The sequence below is a fragment of the Anabrus simplex genome, chromosome 5 (assembly GCF_040414725.1).
Source record: "Anabrus simplex isolate iqAnaSimp1 chromosome 5, ASM4041472v1, whole genome shotgun sequence".
NCBI classification, from domain to species: domain Eukaryota; kingdom Metazoa; phylum Arthropoda; class Insecta; order Orthoptera; family Tettigoniidae; genus Anabrus; species Anabrus simplex.
Window position 1 is genome coordinate 74927070 of NC_090269.1, and position 16394 is coordinate 74943463.

Below are 16394 nucleotides of genomic sequence, written 5' to 3' on the forward strand. Positions count from 1 at the left end.
AAAAATCCCTGCTGTCGGATGTTGTAACAAACAGATATTTAATATCGACTGCAAACAAAATATGCAACACTTGTGTCTGTTGACGTTGAACATTCCATTTCTGTGTATAAGTATTTACTTAGTGACCGGAGATGCAACCTCACTGAAAATAACATTGAAATTTTATCTGTTTGACAGTTTTCTGGATATGTGATTTTAATAACATTGCGTTCTAGGACTTTTTAAAAGCAGATTATTAATACATGATAACATGAGTGAGTTTTGTGTCATGTTATATGTTGTAAAATTGGTTTTGGTGATGTTGGTATGCATATTTACATTTAAAATTTGCTCTCTTTGCACCTTTTTCAAAGATATTAAAGCACCTTTTCTGCACCTTTTTAACCAAAATTTTGCACCTAAAATTCTTAGCTCTAATTATAAGATTAGAGCATTTTTCAATTAATCAACGATCAGGACAAGGCGTTGAGACTAGGTTATAATGAAAAGTAGACTTCCAAAGGCTTCAAGCATACTTCGTAGTTGAAATTGACCCCAGTCAGGTGATGGAATTTCGCTAACGAAATATAGTTTAATAAGAAATTAATCGCATTGATTGATTGAACAACTCTCCGTGTTCTGATCGGTTTTAAAAGGGTAGGCTGCAAGTAAAAGTAGCATATGAATTCATTTCGGTATTGTCGGCATTCTTTGAACATCAATCGACAAATTCCACTTATTAAAGCACAGTGTATTAATTTCAACCTCAAGCCATAAAGACACGTGTTTTAAAATTTTGTTTGCAACAAGGCCAGTTCGACAGCAAACAATAGCATCGATTTTATGAAGTTCAAGGGCGTCTCGCTCTCCTTGAACATAGCACTAATCTCCATTAACAATATTGACGTAACATGAAACGGCCTCGTCACGGTCACGGTGAGTTACATTTTAACAGTACCCATGCCCAGTCAAGCAACCTTATGAAAAACTCAAGTTTCAAACTGCCAAAGTCAGAGAAGAATCATCTTGTATTTTACAATGTTTGACGAGTTATCAGCAACAGATCTATTGTCACCATTGCGATAGACGAAGATAGCGATGTAGGAAGAGGACGGCAATACATAGGCTATGCAATAAAAGAGAATAGCAAGGATATACGTACACTTGAAAAATAGGCAAAGTCAAGGTGAAGTTACTACCGTACTACTTTCTTACCCACCACTGATGCGTTATGTAGCTGAGATAATTAACAGTTGTGTCAACATATTGATTCAACTTATTTTTCTCAGGTATTCATAACTATTAGCACCAATCAATCTGAGGAGAAGTGTGTCTACGTTTACTAGTCTCAATGAATGCCAGTGGGCAGTCGCCACTGGTATCTGAAGCTGGGTGTTTCACCAAAATTTTCAATATCGCATTTTCATATGAGAAGCTTTCGGAAATAACAAGAAACTCTATTATCGTTAAAGAACTGCATTCTTATTAAAATTGAAAAATATCCAGCAATTCAAACACAGGAAATAAGATGCAAATTGTACAGTATAACTAAAGTTATTGTTACCTCACTTGAATTGAAAATTTGCCTCCTGTTTTTTTTATTCATGCAAACTTGAAATTTACCCGTTGATTGAAGCCTGCGATCTACATCGCCAGATTTCTTTCAATAAAAAGTATCACCAAGGCCGACAATCCTAGGTCATAGAGCCCCTTTAGAATGTTTTTTCGTTTTTATTTTCATAGTGTTATTATAATTACCGATGAAATACCAATGTTGGTAATATTGTGGGTGGTGCGATACGGCGTACCCTAGTGGCGTGTGAAAGGAGAGGAGAAAAAGCAGGAATGGAAGACATCTCCGTGGGTGGTGGTGGTGGTGATTATTGTTTTAAGAGAAAGTACAACTAGGCAACCATTCTCTATATAACACTAATCAGAGAGAAAATATGGAAGGGATCCGACACTACGAAAAATGAAGAAAGGCAAGAGCCTCGAAGGTCGTGAAAATGAACGACTCTCTAGCCCTCGGAAACCTAATAACGTCGGGGTCAGAAAAGAACAAGAGTTGACCAAAGAAGATCGGATAGGATAGATGAAAGTGAGGAACCTGGCACAAGTAAGTCGAAGCAATGCCAGGACTCAGCTAAGGGCCCCGTGGTCGCCAACCCGCGCTCCCAAGTTGAGAGCCCATGGGGCCCCTTTTAGTCCCCTCTTACGTCAGGCAGATGATACCATAGGTTTTATTCTACCACCCCCAGCCACAAAGGGGGGGGGGGTGAGTCATCTCTGCAGAGTGGTGCAATCTAACGGGGACAATGAAATTCTTTCTCGATAGGGGGCTTACTGGTCTCTTGCAACACCCAAGGACCGATACTGACGAGCGCGCTACCTGATGCTGTGCAGGCTTAGGCTCGTCCCTGTTGAAACCACATTGCTCCGCACTGTCCGCTTGGGAGTTGCCGTAGGAAAGCAAACCCCCTGAGTTTGATTCGAAGCCGACAGCATTTATTGGCCCATCACGAAGCATTAGTACATCGAACGACCAAAGATGCTTGATTTTAACATATCTTAGGTTTGTTAGACTAAAAATTAGAAGAATAGACAATAAAATGGCGTGTGAAATTATCGCGAGTTTTGCAGCACTCAACAATAACACGCATCGCCTTTGATAAACACTTAGGGTCTGTACAAGTATTTAAATTTAAATTGTAACTCTTAAAGCAGCCCTGATCAACTAAATAATAATAATAATAATAATAATAATAATAATAATAATAATAATAATAATAATAATAATAATAATAATAATAATACTGTTTTGTTGCAATTTGGTCTCCACGTGCATTGACAGTGGGTACTATTTCCATTATAAACCTCTTCAGCAACTTCTCAGTCCTTCTTAAGACACAGTATGTATGACATAAGTGAGCCCATCGAGCCTCGTTTCCTAAACTGCTTCGGTCGTTGCTGGTTTCTCTTCCACTTTCAGTTTCTCTAAGTCCTTAGTAAGTTCCTTCTGTTCTTCTTCCTCCTCCTCCTTCTTCTCCTCTTTATCTGGAGATTTCTCTGGAGTAGAAGGGTCTGATGCCTCCTTGTCACTCAACTTACTGTCATCTCTCTCGTCTTCGGAATGGTTGTCCTGGCTTCTTGAACCATTTCTGTCATAGAGACAGCTCTTTTCCACAATAGCCTTGGCTTCTTCGAATTTATCTTTCCATTTTTTAGTTTTTTATTATATTTATTATTTGTTTGCATTTTCAGCGTTAGCAAATCTAACTACTAATAATTCACGCTTTATTTCACCATCAGCATAGTCTCCTTCAACACTGTAGACCCAAGCTCTTTCCATACCTCATCTTTACCATTCCTCTATTCAGTCCCGTGGTGATGGTGGTGATTATTGTGAACCCAAGCAGGGTTTCAACTCCATCCATGGCGTCACATAGTGATTCGCACACAGCTCCAAAGTCTTATCTCTGCACATAACAACACGTACACAATTTTTCAATATATACCTCAACAGTTTAATATTGCTAGTTCCACGTTCCTTTCATTCAGGAGGCACTTGTGTTCTGTCATATCGGAAGAGTTTTGCCCTCAATTTTATCATTTCCACCTCGTCCTCTTCTAATGTAGACACGGCTACCTCAGGAAGTGTGAGAATAGGTTCAAAATGAGGATCATGCTCTGTGAGAGAGTCATCATGATTCTCAACATGATTTCCCTGATCATCTGCCATTTCTTCGGGGTTACGTTAAGTGTCACCAGTCCAATATACAACAAATACAATTTCACAACAAACTTCAACGCCGCCAGTCTTCGAGCAATGACAAGCGATGACAAGCGATGACAAGCAACGAATGGTAAAAGGCCAACTACCAACTGCGCCATTTATATACGAGAGTGGCAGCCCACGGACTACATCACCGAATATGTTCAACCAAGGGATACCACAGCCCCACCGACAGATGTCAGTGCACCATATGTGGAGGACCATGCAACGCGTATCATATCATTGAGTGCAAAGACAGGACATTGACTTTGTCACACTATGCAAATGATGCTACTTTCGTTTAATTAATTAATACCTTGTTCACATTGTGTTTAATAAATTATATATAAGAAGAAGAAGAAGACGACGAAGAAGAAGAAGAAGAAGAAGAAACGAACGGTTAATTATTTTACCAGCGAGCACGTGCAATACGTAAGGTATCATCTTCTGAGCACAGTGGAGTGAAGCCAGTATGTTCTCTCTCGAACGGTTGCCGAGGAGTTTCGGAAAGGGGAAAAGTGTGGTTGGAAAAGGTGAATTCGTGTTGATCGTTGTTTTAAGAATAAGATCAACTTGGCAACCACCCTCTCTTAATACTACTCGTAGAGAAAATGGAAGACTTCCGACACTTCGAAGAATGAAGGCGTCGATGAAAGAAAGGAAAGGAAAGGACCACTAAGGGCGTGAAGTTGAAAGCCTCCTAATACCGCCGGGGTTGGAACAGAACAAGTGTTGACCAAGGAAAGTCGGTAGGAAAGTTAAAAGTGAGTAGCTTGGAACAAGTAAGTGGAGGCAATGCCAGACTTAGCTATTATCCGCACACTATATGTTGGTGCATTTACACCCTAGTGCTGAATCGGTCGACCTCGGCGATCTTCGAGATTCGTACTGGCAACCTTTGAAACACAAACTATGAATCGCTTAAGCATCGTTGTGCGACATCTGGCGTACACTTTACGTACTAGTACTGTTGTTGTTTACACAACAAAGCCAAAGTATAGAATTCATGCTAGGAACAATATTCGCATCGAGAAATGTTTTATAATGTTATATAATGTGTATGTGACATAGTTGTTGGCTTAAGATGATAACGGTTTAGAAACTTCGTATCGATCGATCATATTCTCGATTCAATTCAGATTTCATTTTCCTTCGGTTGGTAGCACTATCGATACCGGGACACCTCCCTCCTTACTCCTCACCCCCGTACGCAAATGCACCAACATAAAGTGTGCGGACTATAGGTGCCCTGTGGTTTACCAACCCACACTCTTGAAGTTGAGAGCCCCTGCGTAGCCTCTTATGTCAGGCAGGGGATACTAGGGATGTATTCTATCGTACCACCCACAGAGTGGAGAAGGCAGCTCGCTTTCCGCTTTTAAGAATTCGAGGAATCTCTTTCCATACCTCATCTTTACCATTCCTCTCGACTCAGTCCCGTGGTGATGGTGGTGATTATTGTTTGAGTGTTGTTGTTGGTGGTGGTGGTGATTATTTTGTGTTAAGAAGACCTACAATTGAGCAACCATCCTCTCTCAACATTAATTAGAGGGAGAAGTGGATAAAGTCCGACACTTCGAAAATGAAGGTATCGGCAAAAAAGGGTGTAGGATCTCACAAACCTCATACCGTCGGAGTTGACCAAACAAGGTCAGACAGGACAGATGAAAGTGAGGAGTCTCGACACAAAGAAGAGGAAGCAATGTCAAGCTCCGCTAGGGGAAACGTGGTCGTCAACTTACGCTCCATATTTGAGAGCTTCGGGTCCGCCTTTTAGTCGCCTCCTACGACAAGCGGGGGATCCTCTGTATGTATTTTACCGCTCCCACCCACAGGGGTTGAAGGAAACATGAATTTATCAAGGAGGGAAGCCTGGCACAAGCAATATCAGACTCAGGTATCGCCTTCGTGGTCGGCTACCTACAGTACTTACATACGGAAGCCCTGGGCCTTGTCCCCTTTTAGTTGCTCTTATGATAGGCAGAGATGCCGTTGAAATGTTGTTATGCCCTTATCCACAGCGCATTTCTATTCAGTCTGACGTTCATCTCTCGATGTGTATTATTTTTAAAATCTTACAGGATACCAAAAGGGAATAGCTAAAGATGGAAATTTGTAGATATACTTGGGGACAAATCATGACGACCTCGCCTCACACCACTACTTTCCAGTGGCAGCCCGGTGTCTATTGGCGGCTTGTAGGATTTACTACCTCTACTGCAGCCAGAGTTGCCAAATCGTCTACTGCACTCGACACGAAGAAAGGGTAAATACTACAGAGAGTGAGGAAGAAAGTCGTTTGGCAACCTCTCCATACCAAACAAGGAGAACTCGTTAACTCAGCAGGGTGCAGGGTGTGATTGACTGCTGGCTTCCAGCTCGCTTCTAGGAACTGAGGCCATCATGTTTTGTCCGCAACTATACCTCTGTTATCGTTCGCCGTGCGAGAAAGTAGAACAAGAAATAAAAGATCGTGAATTATTTGTTCAATAATATTTAGTATCTATAATCATTCAGCAGAACTAATATTAACAGATATAATTCTGAATTCATTTTAGTCATCAAAATTACCGCGCTATCCTGCACTTAGCAAATAATTTACAGCCAGAGTAACAACACCTTTTCCCCTTAACCGAAACATTTAGTTTCGTCATAATCCATTCAGTCATTTTCTCATGATGATGTAAGAGGCAGAGTAACAAACAATCAGACAGAAGTATAACTCAAACTATCCTCACTTTTTGTTCAAAGTTTTAAAACAAAATTATAATTGATGCTCTTTTATTTCCACCAAATCCATATACAAGCTAGAAATTTGCATAAAGCATTGACATTAAACATATGGCATTTTACAACAGATCTCACATTAATATCATACAGTATATTGTGAAAAACAAACAAACCATTCAGTGAAGATAAATATGTCAAATTAACATACTTTAGTTAACTAATGTTAAAGAAACGTTTTACACATATGTTCGCACATTTACATTATCCAACACCTAACAAGTGTTTAGCAGAGTAGTAGTAGTGATTTTCTTTTAGAAATATGCGAGGTCGTCTCAAGGGGTGCGCAAATTCATCGTAGCTTCTAACAGTTTTCAGTGAGCAATTCAGAAAAGATTCGAGCCTACTCATTTTCAATAAAAACTTGTTTTGATTGTGATTCTGTCTACTACTACACATAGTCCCCATCCCCATCCCCATGGCACTGCAGTCCTGATTGACCTTGGCCTACCAGCGGCCGCTGCTCAGCCCGAATGCCTCCAGATTACGGGGTGACAATGGACCTCGAATCAGCCCTCAGATCCGGGTACGAACCCCTGACCTGGCCGGGAATCGAACCCGGAGCCTTCGGTTCAGACACGCTGCCCCTTGACCAAGGGACCAGCTTTTATGCTTGATATTCTTTAAAACATCATGTTCGTCTCCTGCCTGCTTCTCTACCCCCTTGATTTTCAGACTCTTCAAAATTTCATATTTTTCACACGTAACATATGCCCCAGATATGCAGTTTTTCTGCATTTGGTGGTGGTCAGCAGTTCTCTTCTGCAGTTTGCTCTCTCTGAGCATACAAGAGTTTTAGTCGGTTGATGATAGCCTGTTTCAATGTCCGAGCCTCCACCCCACTGAGCAGAGTAGACTAACCTGCCCCTCACCCTAAAGCTCTGATGGGCCTTGGCCTACCAAGCGACCGATGCTCAGCCTGAAGGCCTGCAAATTTCGAGGTGACGCATGGTCAGGGGGACGAATCCTCTCGGCCGTCATTTTTGGTTTTCTAGACCGGGGTCATCATCTCACCGTCAAGTATCTTTTCAATTATAATCACATAGGCTGAGTGGACCTCGAACCCTCAATTCCAGGTTTAAAAAATCCTCATCTGGCCGGGAATCTAACCAGGGTCCTCCAAGTGAGAGAAAGGCCACGGTGTCGGCAGAGTAGACTAAACATAGCATTTAATTATACGCTGCCGAATTTTTAAATTTAAGGTACCATCACAGAACAACGTCTTCATTTCCTTGAATGTTGATCTGCAATTCCTAATTTCCCAGTCGGAGTTCAAATCATCTGTTATCCAACAACCACTCGTTGGACTTGTAAGTTTTTTTATAAAATAACTAACAATGTAGGATTCCTTCACATTCCTACCAATATTAGAAGATTCTGTAACATTTTCTGTACAGAATGTAACTGGATCTAATTATACTACGAAAATACTACAGGAAAATTCAAATCATTAGTCAAGGACTGGCATGACTTGTTTAAAAATACTACATTCAGCGTCACTGATGGGATTGATTGGAATAGATTGGATAAGACCGATTTGATCTGGGCTGTTTGGTGTGAATATGGTCGTTTAAATGCATGCACTTGCCCGCTTCTGTGGTATACTGGTTAGTATGATAAGCTGTCACCCCGGGAAGTCCGGGTTTGATTCCCCGCTCTGTCACAAAAATTGAAAAGTGGTACGAAGGCTGGAACGAGGTCCACTCAGCCTCGGGAGGTCAACTGAGTAGAGGGGGGTCCGATTCTCACCTCAGCCATCCTCGAAGTGGAAGTTTTCCGTAGTTTTCCACCTCTCCTCCAGGCAAATGCCGGGATGGTACCTAACTTAAGGCCCGGCCTCTTCCATCCCTCTTCCTAGTCTATCCCTACCGATCTTTCCATCCCCCCACACAGCCCCTGTTCAGCATAACAGGTGAGGCTACCTGATCCTACTCCCCATTTGTATCCCCCGACCAAAGTCTCGCGCTCCATGACACTGCCCTTGAGGCGGTAGAGGTGGCATCCATCACTGAGTCCGAGGAAGAAACCAACTCTGCAAAGTAAACAGATTAAGAAATTAAGTAATTGCATGCACTGCGCTGTAAGCCACCGGACTGGACTGGATTGCCTTGTTCCAAAGGCAGCCGCAAGAGTAATTTACACGATGCCAGCAGCTGGTGTACCAGTCGAACACTATCTGGATGTACGACGGAGGTCCAGTGACTGGAAAGACAGTCAGACTATCCATCTCCGTTCATTTGGTACCAACGACAGCAAAGACAGTTGAAGGGGAACGAGCTAGCATCCAGCTAAACCTTGTAAAAGTGTTTGAAGAGAGAAGATCTTCAATTCAAAAGACAGTAAAATTTTTGCTTTGGTATTGTGTGACGAGTTATTGGAATTTTTGATCGAGGAGAGAAAGAAGAATATGTTTACGGGACTAATTGTGTAAAAAAACACTCTGAGAGCTTATGCGGGGCTGTACGAGTAATTAATGGGTTGGATCTACCGGGATTGATTTTCGCTGATGATGTGACATTGATGACTCTAACTTCAGGGGGGGACGCAGAAAGCGTTAAATGCAGTGTCACTTTTCGCGAAGAAATGGGACTTGAGAATTAATGGGAATAAATCAAAAATGCTAGTAGCCCAGGTAAACAAAGGAAGAGGCGAGAACGGGAAATGGGTGCTGCAGGGAGAAAGGTTAGAACAAGTAAGGAAGTTGGAATATTTAGGAGTCATTATTAACAGTAAAGGAACTTGGAACGATCAAATTAGTAGGGCGAAAAGCAGAGGTTTGGCAGCCCTAGCCTCAGTCAAAAACTTGCTAGCTAAATATCCGGGTATCAGTTATAAAACCTCGAGGTTAATGTTAAGATCGGTGATTTTCGGTAGGGTGTTGTATGGCGCGGAAGTATGGGGGTTGGATGAGAAAATAGAGGAATTAAGACGAATTATTAGTAATTTCGGTAAGATAGTGATGGGACTTCCGATGTGCACAGCTAATGCAGGGGCGGAATTAATGTGTGGGGAGGATTTGGAATCTGAGTGTGTGAAAAGAATAGTTAGATATTGGATGAATTTAAAAAGACAGGAAGGGGGGAGGGTAATACAGGCCGCGTATGAACAACAACGGAAGAGTATGTATAGGGGAGGCTGGTTAGAAAAAAATTAAGGGATATTTGGAGATGATAGGTTTGGGGTACATATGGGAAGAGGTGAGGGCGAAAACAGAAGCTAGAGGGATGAAGGTGCTGTCGAGGAGAATTAAAGATATGTATAGGCGGAAATTATTGGCTGAAAGTAGAGTAAGAAGCTCTCTTAGTGTTTTTAATAAAGTAGAAGAAGTAACGGGGATAAATATTAGGTACGTTGAGAGGTTAAATAGGAGAGGGTTGATATGGTGGTTAATGGGACTTAATAAAAATAGGGGATGGTTGAAAGGTAGGGACAAGTCGGTATGTATACTTTGTGGGGCAGAGAACAACGATTTTCACTTATTAGGTAATTGTGAAGAAACAAGTAAGATCAGGAATAGTCTTTTGGGTGCTAAACATAGGAAAATGTTAGAAATAGGGGACGAGCGGAGTATTATAAGGTGGATTATTAAGGAATGGGAAGACGGAGGAGATTTGAACAGGTACTTATGTGCGGTTAAAAAGGCATGTGTGAGAAAAATGGAAGAAGGGGTTTCATAGGACGATGGTGGTGAGTTTAGCTTGGAGAGAATAAGGGGGTAAGTGATGGAATGTGGACGGGTGTTTATGATGTTTATGGGGGTATTGTAAAGCAGTATCCAGTGGTTTGAGTCTGTTAGGTATTTTCAGCAGTAAGTGAAGTGCAGGTGATGTGGACATAGTGAAGGATGTAGAATGCGAGCCTGGAGGTGAAGTAAGACCGGGTGACAGCGATGGGCATGCAGATTGCGAAGTAATTGAGTATGTAAATAATGTGGTATGTGGAAAGGTAGAGGCCTTACCGATTGCGAGATTGCAAGTCAGTATGCGATTGTTGTCATTTGGTGTGCTTTAAATCCAGGTTAAGTATGTTAAGGAACAAGGATTGCGAAGTAAGCAACTGTGTATACAAGGACTGAAGTGGAATCTGCTGTAGCGTAAGGTCAGCGGTTTCTTTTTCTTTTTTCAGAACTATCTGTTGTGACGCTCATGAGGTAAAGGCAAGGTCAGGGTAGGGCTAGATTGGTTGTTTCGTAGATAGATTCTTGTTTAATATTATTATTTTTACTATTATTATTATTATTATTATTATTATTATTATTATTATTATATTTAATAGGATTATGGCTTTGTGAACATGTATCTGGGCTGGAAGCTTGTTTTGTTCGTTAATAAATACTTAAATAGTCGGTTCAAACATGTTTGATTTGAACAGCTGCTGGCACACTAGCTTGTCAAATGACTGGGCCTATTTGTTTGTACGTTATCAATCGCAAGCTCGGCGAATGATATGTAAATTAGGCATAAGTGTTTACCAAAAAATACTTGCAGGTAAATCAGAGAATAATGATTACATCAGGTAATCATTGACAAGGACTATCAAAGGCAGAGAAGTGAAATTCTCCTTCAGTCTCACAAACCGTAATTCCGTTAAAGAATGTAGAAAGACTAAGATTTGACCAACGGAGGTTGAACATGAAACATGAAATACAAGTTTTGAGCCCTTGGGAAAAATTATACACGTGGACACATGTGTGCAGTATTTGTAGATGCAACGCTGATATACATGTTTAGGAGTAAACGTTCATGATCTGTGATATAATCTACAGGACAGATTTGCCGTAAGGTGTGTATAGTATTTTTCATAACTTCAAACGTGCATGGAATATGGGCAACAAAATACTCTTCTAAGATACTGAAAATACATTCTGCAACGTCGTGCTTCAAAAGCTGGTGCGACTGTACAAACAACAAGATTTTAGTAGCAGGTCTTGAACGTTGCAGAAGCAACTATACCATGTCTCCTACACAAATTAATGATTACCAATTCCAGGTAGCCGTATTTTATAAGCCGGCATGACTATGGCATTGCAGAAGTTACGAGATGATGAAAACCAACTTTGGGAAGCAGCATTCTCATCTTCAATTCTAATTCACTCTGGAACTTCCGATAAGAACCATTTTGGCTAGTAGTTCGAACACGCTTTTGTGTTCCATTAGATGCTCCGAGTTGGACGAGACCAGTTCACTGCATCAGTGCTCTGTCCTCAGAAATCAAATAACGTAGCACAGTTCCTTACTTGACTATTTGATTGCTCACACCGTGATATACTGTTGTTGCAGATAGGTTCCTTTGCACTGGAAAAACTAGCTGCCTGCCCGGCAGTTGGGCTTCTTACTAGCAGCTACACAATTTTATTTTCATCGAGTTTCGTGCCTTTGTTTCATTGTAATGAAGTACGAATTTACATTCCGATTTGCCTACGTACCTAATGAAACGCGTACTTTCAAATTCCTAGTAATGGATTATATTATTATTATTGTCCTAAACTGTTATAAATACTACATTCACATTATTTCTCTGATTTTTATACAGTTCTATGATTATAATTATCAACATCATCATCATTTGAACTGCAATAAGATTATCAGATATCCAATAAGTGTTCCTACAAAAGCAGAAATGAATCTCAAATCGATATTAAAAAGTCCACATGCACGGAATTCTATTTTCATTGTAGAAAGTTCCTGTAAGAAGAGTTCCAATTCTTTAGCCACAGAACTCCCCAAGTTTTCTGACACCAGTATTTTGTTCAGTATGACCTGAGTCTCTTCCATCTGAGAAATAGTACTGTGGCAAACAACAGTGCAGAGTAGCGGACTTGGTACAGCCGCCAACAAAGTAAGAAGTATGGTTATTGCGCTAGTGGCATTCCTTAAAGGCATTTTTATAAAATAACATATGTTTAATAAGAGGGCAGCAAATGTTCCAGCCATATGAACAAGAATTAGAAATCCAAATGTAGAGTTTATGATGGAACAAATATCACATAACATCAAATGAACATTCCTTAAGCTTCTAAGTTCATACTCCGTGGTGCCTTGCAGTGCATATGTTTTCACTTTGATTACCTTTGCCCCCAGATTGCTATAAAGTGTAATATCCTTAATGTAAGTAGTCAGTTGAATATTTAGCAATGAAATTCTTTGTTTCAGAAGAAGCACAAAATTACAAAATTGTAGAGCTATGAATGTAGACATGATATATGAAACATATTCTCCGACACTGTGATATCCATCTGCCAAAATTTCGTAACTGATACAGCCTATTGTTCCGAGTGCTAAAAAGATTGACGTAAAACACAATAATTGTGCTATGATCCAAAATCTAAGTCGCCTGTAAGAATTATCGATATTAATTGACATAAGTTTGTCCACTGTCTCCAGAATCTGTAGAATTTTAGAAAATTGTGGAGCGTTTATTGTAGCATGAAGAATAACTCCTGCTACAGCCAATAGGTTTTGAGTTATTAGCAATCCCAAATCTGTTATGATCATGCTTGAACTAGACTTATGGTAGGTCCTTGATACCCTAAAATAAATATTAGTAGAGAAACACGTCAAAATACTAACAACAATAATTACAGAGTAAACGATTCCAAGATATGTTCTTCGTAGTTCATTAGAAAGGCTTATTCTGTAAGGAGCCAGTCCAAGAATCATCAATACAATCCACAAAGGTTTTGTAGCCCACAGTATTTCTCTAGATGCTGAAGAATACATGGTGATCATTTCCAAATTTTCAAAGGTTCAGTTTAGTTACACGCCGGTAAACATAAGTTCTCTCACAATACTTCACCGAAGGTGTAGACACGTCAAAGACAAACTCACCATGAAAACCATTGATTATCATAACGTTCATAGCAGCCCTTATTCGAGTAAGAATATTGTTTGCTAGTTTTTCTCTTCAGAGGAACGAAAATCGATCACTGGGTGACCTATTAAGTGCAAATTAATTAGTCTACCAGCTTCGTTATCATGTTTATCAACCTTCTATATTAATTGGGCATTTGACTTGTGCTATTTAAAGTAGGCATTTATCTGATACAAGGACAATGTCAAGAACACTATAGGAAATTGTGCACATAATTCGGAAAGTAACAAGTGATGGACATGATTGTTCAGGGGAAAACGTCAAAGATAATCATCATTTCATAACAGCATATGAAGACTGAAAAGAAGGAGGGTCGATGGACAGGCGCGCCAGCTTGGACAAACTTATTGAGGATGCCAGGGAAGCCTGGATCCTGTCCACTTAGACTTTGATTTCAGTCTTACGCGGGGGGTCTTTGCCATAATTCCAATAATTTTATTAATAGGAAACACCACAAAGAAATAGACACAAAATGAATAGGTACACTTTTCCAATTTATTTTTAATTTCTTGACCATTATTATACATTGCATCGCTGCAGGAGAATAGAATTGTTTGCTAGTAAATAAAATTTACTTTTCATTTTTACAGCGAAAGTTCACTTACTTATATCTGCCCTAGAAATGAAGTAATTAGCAATGAAAACCAATCCAAAGAGTTTTTCTTTTGCTATTTGTTTCACGGCGCACCGACACAGATAGGTCTTATGGCGACGATGGGATAGAAAAGGCCTAGGAATGGGAAGGAAGCGGTCGTGGCCTTAATTAAGGTACAGCCCCAGCATTTTCCTGGTGTGAAAATGGGAAACCACGGAAAACCATCTTCAGGGCTGCCAACAATGGGGTTCGAACCCACTATCTCCCGAATGCAAGCTCACAGCTGCGCGCTCCTAACCGCACGGCCAACTCACCCGGTGTCCAAAGAGTTGGACTTTTTACGATGAACGTTCAGAATTTTAAGATGCTTTAGGCACTAAGAAATCATTGGTAGTTTCCAGTCTTGAAAAATGAAAACCTACAACCTGTTTTCCAGTCAATGACCGGATCAGGGATGTAATAAATGCAGCAGATATAGGCTATTAATACGATGGGGTCGCCACTCCCAAAGTGATTTATTAATGAGTGATAAATGCTATGAAATGAGAATAGACAGTGTTGCTGGAATGAAATATGACAGGGAAAACCGGAGTACCCGGATAAAAACCTGTCCCTCCTCCGCTTTGTCCAGCACAAATCTCACATGGAGTGACCGGGATTTGAACGACGGTATCCAACGTGAGAGGAGGACGCGTTGTCGTCTGAGCCACGGAGGCTACAGTTTCCAGTCTTCTCGGACCGAAAATGACCTTTCTGATGCAGAAGAGTAGATGAAATGTGGGGGTTCTAGCGCCTCCTCCTCCTCAGCAGGCTGCCTTTCCCGACGTCAGACTATTACGGTCAACGCGACAAGCCAAGACCAACTACAATTACATCAGACCCTAACGCAGAAAAAACATGGCGGACATCGGCGTGCGATATGAGAGGTTGAGGGAAAGGTTATGCATGTTTATTCCGAGTCACATAAAGAAAATATCACAAGTCGAACCTCATGAAATGCAACTCACTAACTCAAAATATGAATAATTAAACATCATAAGTAGCGTTATCGTGTATTGTAAGTCTAAATGAAATTTCAGAGGGGAAAAAACGAAGGGAGAATTATAAAAATATTTCACATATGAATCTCCGGTCAGCAAATACGATATATAGATGTCAATAAAGTACATTATTAACCTTACATGAAATACTATGTAACACCACCATCAACCACACCCCATTATGTAAAACACGAAAAAAAAATGTCCCCAACAAAATTTCAACCCTCCAAAATCCACCTGTATTGTTGAGTAGGTACAAGCGATATTTGATGATAAACTTGACCGTCTAAAGCACTCGTGACCTTAAAACTCATCAGAATTGATGGCATAATTGTATTTTATCTAAAAAAGAACATAATCCTCACGTTAACTCACGGGAAATGGGGTTAGGTTTAGTTTACGCATGTTCACTGTAAAACGTTGAAAATTAATTAAGTTACATCATTCTTGCACCACAGTTTAATTTAGTCTAAATCATAAATCTTGGTCATAATTTTCCGCATCTTTTTGGGACTGATTTAATTTTCTTTGTAGTAAGGTACGTTGGCTAATAGGGTAAATGCTAGGATAGGCATCATTAGTTTTAACTTCGGAAGTTTGCGCGGCACTGGAATTAGATCACCACCTTCTATAGGTATATGTCTTCCCTCAGAATACATTTGATTTCAAAAATGATAAAATCATTAGGCCTAATGCACACAACATTATTAGTCCTATGATTCGTTTCGAAGTTTTCCTTACGAATGCTCTTAACACAATTTTGCCTTAATACTAGGTCTATTGGAAACGGAAACACTGAGCTCTTACTTACATCCAGGCACACAGCACATTGAACTATAAACATATTGCATAGGTAACAAAAAATAAAGTACTTTCGGAGAAGAACACGAGAATCAAAATTAACCTAATCACCACCGACATTGTTGGAATAAATAAGCTCTTTGAGAACAAACAGCTTCTTACGTCACTGAAAGAGGATCTATAATCTTCTTAAGACCATAAATAAATATCATGTACGATTAATAATATTCAAATTTCCATAAATATTTGGTAACAACACGGCTTACACAAATCAAAACAAACGCATGCTAACACTCCAGCTGCCGCCATTATGGACAGTTTCGATAGGTCGGTTAAGGTCTAAGATATTTTACTGTAGTTGGTCTTGGACAAGCAAGCGCAGGGCCAAGTAGGCAAGATGGCCGCCACGCGCAATCCACCTCTTGCCACGCGCTACGACCCCTGACACCTTCAGACAATACATTGCATTTTGGATGCGCTTGAGAACGGTTGGCTGTTGAGAGAACTCTTGCATTATTGTAGTGATAAAGTAGTGAAAACCTATTGAAAT

At 40.3% G+C, this 16394-nt stretch overlaps 1 pseudogene; it reads right to left on the reverse strand.

The window, feature by feature from the left end:
• Nucleotides 1–2896: 2896 nt before the first annotated feature.
• On the reverse strand, nt 2897–3718 carry LOC136874364 (ran-specific GTPase-activating protein-like; annotated as a pseudogene).
• Nucleotides 3719–16394: the final 12676 nt, after the last annotated feature.